Raw genomic sequence first — 6,631 nt, 5'->3', positions numbered from 1 at the left:
AACTCTAGTACAATGAGTTTTGACTCAATATTCCCCAGTAAGTTAGTACCAGGTGTGAAGGAAAGCTACACAGCTCAAAATAGCCTGGAGTTAAAACTCCCCTCCAGGTCCTCCCCACCATTCTATACAGAATAAAGAACTTTCTCCCCCAAAGAAAGAAATGAACGTTAAGACTGATTATGTTCAGCTCCCAGCCAATCCCAGTCTCCGGCCAGTCTCAAGAACTCCTTGCCCCAGTTGTTGAAAGCTAACTAGTCAAAATAATCTTGAGGAAAAACACATCCCCTCAAAACAATGTATCTCCGTATATATATGTTTTCTATATATACCTGCTCTTTTCTTGACCTAGAGCAGCAGTTCACAGTCTGACTGCTGCCCCTTCTCGCCTAATTAAAGGTGATCTGTTCCTGTAGAGCATCGGTCTCATCCTTTCTCTGAACCTCACCTTCTCCAGTTCCTTTACCTTACATTTTTGGTGCCAAAACCCAGGAGGTTGAGGTTCCCTCTCATTCTCATTCTCATTCTCCACGGCCAGCTCTTTGGATTGTGGAAACGGGCCAAGCTCACCTTCCCACCTGGTCTTTCAAGACCTCCTCGAGAGGACACTCTGTGCCTTCATGAGCCGTACAAACCCTGTGTAAGGGCATTATTGGTTTTCCATGTACCCCAAGGAATATTGGCGTCTCTCTCTCTCTCTCTCTTTCTGTCTTCCTCTTTTCTTTACACTCTCTTTTTTGAGAGACTGACCAACTCCAGGACAGAGGCCTTTTGCCACTCAACCTCCCTCCATCCACCATGAATTCGCACCTGACCCAGTAGCCCAGGTAAGCTCGGATGGTACTCTAGGGCACCACAGACTATCCTCCTTTCCAGGTTCCCGGGGAACCCTCCAGCCAAAAGGCCCTCTGGGGAGGGACTTGGGGGACGCCCCTCCCTCCTTCAGAGTCTCTCTCTTCCTTTGCCCAGTCGAAAGATTAGGTGATGACCTTTTCTCTTGACCAGACAGTCGCTAGCCATTTGCTATGGGGTCAAGTTAATCTGTCCCGCAGGACTCTCCCTTGGCCTGGGTAAAATGAAACCTCAGACTTCTACTCTTGACTAATCTCAAGGTTCAGAAACTCGAGTCACTTGGTACTCAAACTTGGCCTCAGTACAAATTGGATAACCAAAACCGCTGGCTTGAGTTTGGGATTTTCGATTTTAATATTTTATCAGATCTCACTAACTTCCTCAAACAGAATGGCAAATGTTCAGAGGTCCCCTGTATTCAAGCCTTCTGGGACCTTAGAAGCCGTCCTTCTCTCTGCAAGGACTGTTCTACTTATCAAATCCTCCTCTGTTTTCTCTCCCCCTCCACTACAAAAGAATCCAAATCTAAAGACCTTAAAAGGCCCCCTAAACCCTCAGCTCCTGATTTCAACCTGGCAGGTGAGCCTCCTTCCTACCACTCCAGAGATGAGGCTTCCAGAGATGAGACCTCACCCTCTAGCCCTTCCTCCTCCAAATCCAGAAGCAATGACCCCACAAACCCCAAAAGAGATTTCCACTCCCCCTCCATTGACCAGGTCCCAAAACAAACACATGTTTCTGCTCAGAGAGGCAGCGGGACCGGAGGGCCCTACATGGGTTCATGTGCCTTTCTCAATTTCCGATATGAGCCAAACTGAAGAAAAATTGGGATCTTTTTCAGAAAATCCTAGTAGATATAGGAAGGAATTCCTCTGCCTTACACAAGCATATCATCTAACCTGGAATGATATTTATTACATCCTAAAAGCCACTTTAACCCCTGATGAAAAGTGGATATGGCAGGCAGCCGGAACTCATGCTGATCAGCTCCATAACCAAGATAGGACTAATCCAGTGGCTGATGATGCAGTTCCTTTAACTGAGCCACGGTGGACGTATCAAGCCAGCAACGCCAGCACCCGGTACCTACATCATATGACCATCTGTTTGCTAAAAGGAATGCTAAAAGCTCTCACATTCATGTGAACTACGATAAGATTAGACAAGCGACTCAAGAAAAGGATGAAAACCCTGCCCTTTTTCTTTCGCAGCTTACTGAGGCAGTCCAGAAATACAATAACCTGGATATTTTCACCCCTGCCGGACTCCTATACTTACACGTCCAGTTCATAAGTTAGTCAGCCCTCGATATTCACTGAAAACTACATCAGTTAGAAAAGGGCCCCAAAACCCCTCAGCAAGATCTCCTAGAAATAGCCTTTAAAGTTTTCAATAATAGAGAGGAAGAAGCAAACAAGGAAAAAGAAAATGAAAGAAAGGCCAAATATGCTTTATTCGTTGCAGCTATCCAAGAAAAAAATTCGACCCCTTTGGCCCATCAACCTCGGCCTACCTGTATGGGACCTAACCCTGCAGGCCCCTGCTTCAGATGCAACCAAATGGGATACTGGGCTAAGTCCTGCCCAAACCCCTGGCCACCCACCAAACCCTGCCCCACCCGCAAACAATGGGGCCAGTGGAAAATGGATTGTCCTTAGGCACTACCTACCAAATCTCGGGGTCCACCTCAGGCCCAACAACAATGGGCCGGGAACCAGACTCTGGGGGGCCCTGACACCCCAGACCATGGTTCCTTGGACGAGCTGAGAGATGATCCAATTGTGCCTAAATTATTCCAGTGATGGAGCCCAAGCTTCAGACCCCAAGTATTCCCCATATGGACGGACTTGGAGCTTCAGGTCATTGGCACAGTGGCCATACATGAAGTCTCGTTCATAATAGACACTGCAAGTGAAAGCTCAGTCGTGTCCAACTCTTTGCGACCGCGTGGACTATAGCCTACCAGGCTTCTCTCTCTATGGGATTCTCCAGGCAAAAATACTGGAGTGGGTTGCCATTTCCTTCTCCAGGGGATCTTCCCACTCCAGGGATCGAACCCTGGTCTCCCGCATTGCAGGCAGACGCTTTAACCTCTGAGTCACCAAGGGAAGCCCTATAATAGACACTGGAGTGGCCTTTTCACTTTTAACCTCCTTTCAGGGCCCTCTCTAACCTTCAGAAGTGGCCATCAAAGGGGTCTCATGAAAAGGTCCCTTTTCATCCCAAAATAACGCCCCCCTCTCCTTTGTTCTTTTGGCAAAACAACATTAACACATTCTTTTATAGTAGTTCCTCAATGTCCAATGGCATTAATGGGACATGATCATCTCTCTAAGCTGCAAACTTCTATAAACCTCCCATTCTTAGATCCCACATCAATTCTTTGCATCCAAATGGCACCTGAACCCTTGGTCAGCCCTCACTCCCAAAACCTGCTCCCTGATCTTCCCCCGAGAGATCCTTGGGTTTGGGACACCGAAGCCCCATCAGTAGTTCAACACCATTCCCTGTACAGGTTTTTCTTAAGAATCTCTCTCAGGTCACAACCCAAACTCAGTATACCCTGACTACAGAATCCCGACAAGGACTTAAACCACTAATCTCCCGACTGCCCAAAGCCGGCTTTTTGCGGCCTATCTCTTCATCCCATAATACCCCCATACTGGCAGTCAAAAAGGGACCCCACCCCTGGCGTCTAGTCCAAGATCTTCGCAGGATCAATGAGGCCATAATACCCTTACACCCTGTGGTCACCAATCCGTACTCCCTTCTCTCACATATTCCCCCCGACACACTCTATTTCACAGTATTAGACCTCAAAATGCTTTCTTTACTATACCTCTACACCACTTCTCACAGCCCCTATTTGCCTTTACCTGGACAGACCCAGCCACATATCAATCTCAACAATTAAGTTGGACCGTTTTGCCACAAGGGTTTAGAGATAGCCCTCATTTTCTTGGTCAAGCCCTTCAAAGAGACCTGCAAACTTTAGACCTAGGCTCTACTACCTTACTTCAACATGCAGACAATTTATTGTAATGTAGTCCCTCTCGCCGTAAGTGCCTAGTCTACACTGAGACATTATTAAATGCCCGAGGCAACTGGGGCTACAGAGTCTCACTCTCCAGGGCACAAATTGCTTCCACCACTGTCAGTTACATGGGATTGTGACATGGCCCTATCTCCTTTTATAACCATATAGCGGATCACGAAGCAAAGTGGCAGGCCGCCTCTGTTAGTCCTGTCTTTACTATAGCCCAAACTGACAAGCCTAACATCCACACATAACTTTCATATTTATATTCCCTTTTCCACCCCTCTGCAAATGTACTTAAGACTTTCCTTCAGAACTTTATTGAGCTGACTAAAGATAATGTGGCTTATTTAAATAATCTGACCCAAACTTGTATCACTTGTCAGCGGACAAACCCTAATTCTAACATTCACCCCCCTCCTTTCCCCATCCACCAAATTTGCGGGCATCTTCCTGCACAAGACTGGCAAGTAAATTTTACCCACATGCCATTCGCAAAAAGGATTAAATTCCTCCTAGTCTTTGTAGATACATTTTCTGGATGGATTGAAGCTTTCCCAACTACTAACAAACAAGCCCCTACTGAGACTCACCTTATTCTTACTGAAATTCTCCCTACGTTTGGAATGCCCTCCTCCCTCCAATCTGACAACAGGCCCAAGTTCACATCCCAAATCACCCAAAATATTACACGAACCCTTCAAGTTCCTTGGAGGTTTCACATTCCTTATCACCTGCGGTCCTCAGGTAAGGTTGAGAGAGCCAACCGAATCTGAAAAGAAACTCTGACCAAATTAACAATCAAACTTCATCAAGATTGGACTAAACTCCTTCCTTTAGCCCTCTTAAAGTTCCGGGCCTTACCAAAAAAAACCTCTAAATATCAGGCCATTCAAAGCCATGTATGGGAGGCCCATAGTGCCTTTAGGACTCCCCCACTCCCATGATGGTCCCAAACTACCATCCCACCTTCCTTTTCCCTTACTTGCCCAGATATGAGATGCCCTTTGGCAACATATGGATAGCCTACTCCCTTGACCACATCCCAACCTCCCGTACCCATCCCTCCAAATAGGAGACAAAGTGTATATGACAGTTCAGTCCCACTCAGATCTAACCCCAAAATGGCAAGGACCCTACACGGTAATTCTGCTGACCCCTACCGCTGCAAAATTAAAAGAAATCACCCCTTGGGTGCACATTACTTGACTAAAAAAAGGTTATGCAGCCCAATGATGAGAATGCTTATCAGACTAATACTTACCAAGTTTCTCACAGAGGCCCTATAACTCTAAAGTTCTCCCGGCTTCCACTGGCCCCAACTGATGACGGATGAACCTATCGGTTTCACAGCTACAATTATTTCTGGAACAATTCCTGGCAGATATCTGGGTGGTGAGTCCTCAAGGATCCATGTTCAAACACGTTGAAGATTACATCTTCACCCTGTGGCTGCAGGGAACCTTTTATAACTTTTACCCTTTCGAAATCCAATTCTTCTCCACAGTAGTCTATCATATATTCACTTCCCCAAATGTTGCTTGACATCTTCTTTTTATCTTCTCTCTTTCCTCTGACTCAAGAACTCTTTCAAAATCCTCACCTCAACTATCTATTCCAGACCCTTAATTTAACCCATACTCTCCTTAATGCTTCTAAGCCACAATTGGCTAAAGACTGCTGGATATGTCTATCTATAGCTCCTCTGGGATACTCAGCCCTCCCCACATCCATCCTTGACTGGACCACTGGTAACATATCCCTATACCACTCATCCTGTGGAGAGCCTTTATAAGTCTCAAATCTTAAATATCTTCACACTAATGATCAAATCTGAAATTCGGACAAACTCTTAGAATCTTTACTCACTGACCTTCCCTCCTACAATGGAAAACCTCCAATGGAGGCCCTATCACCCAGAGAGTAACACTATTACAACCAGCTCCTTTTTGCATACCTAGAAATTCCTGAAATAGCTCATATGACCAACCCGTGGGCATAATCCCTAAATCCATGTGTAATCATGCCTCCACTTTACTCTTTGCCACTGGAAAAGCTATATATAATGTTTCTGGTCCTACAGGACACTCTTTAGCCTTTACAGGATGGTTTCCCTCAGCATATTCCTCCACTTCTCCCATTGTTGGGGCCACCTTAGTGGGTTCCCTGACTGTTCTTGAACAAACGATCAAACCCCCATCCCCTGACTCCTCTTTGCTATCGACTTCAGCTGTTGTATTGTGACACTTGGCCTGTTTTTCTTGTGTGGGGCGTCTACATACCTCTGTTTACCTACTAATTGGACTGGAATCTGCACCCTGGTATACTCCAGTCCAAACATTTTTATAGCCCCCAATGATCAACCCTTACCCATTCCTCTCATTCACAAACGAATGAAATGAACCATCATTTCATTCCCCTCTTAGTGGGACTAGCAATAGCGGCTAGAATTGGAACAAGAACTGCTGGACTAACCACCTCCATCCAAAGCTACCATGCAGTATCTAAAGACCTATCAGACAGCCTCCAGAAAATACTAACCCAAGGTCTAATAACTATCCAAAAAATCATCTCAATTCCAAACAGAATGGGATTAGATCTACTAACTGCAGAAAAGAGAGGTTTGTGACTTTTTCTGGACGAACCTTGCTGCTTCTATGCCAACTAGTCAGGTATTGTCCAGGAAGCTGCAAAAAAACCTTACAGATCGAGCTTCTTGACTCCGCCAGAGATTAAGCAACTCCT

This window comes from Ovis canadensis, chromosome 20 (assembly GCF_042477335.2).
Source record: "Ovis canadensis isolate MfBH-ARS-UI-01 breed Bighorn chromosome 20, ARS-UI_OviCan_v2, whole genome shotgun sequence".
Classification (NCBI taxonomy): domain Eukaryota; kingdom Metazoa; phylum Chordata; class Mammalia; order Artiodactyla; family Bovidae; genus Ovis; species Ovis canadensis.
The sequence above is the reverse complement of the archived record's forward strand: the minus strand, read 5'-3'. Positions refer to the sequence as shown.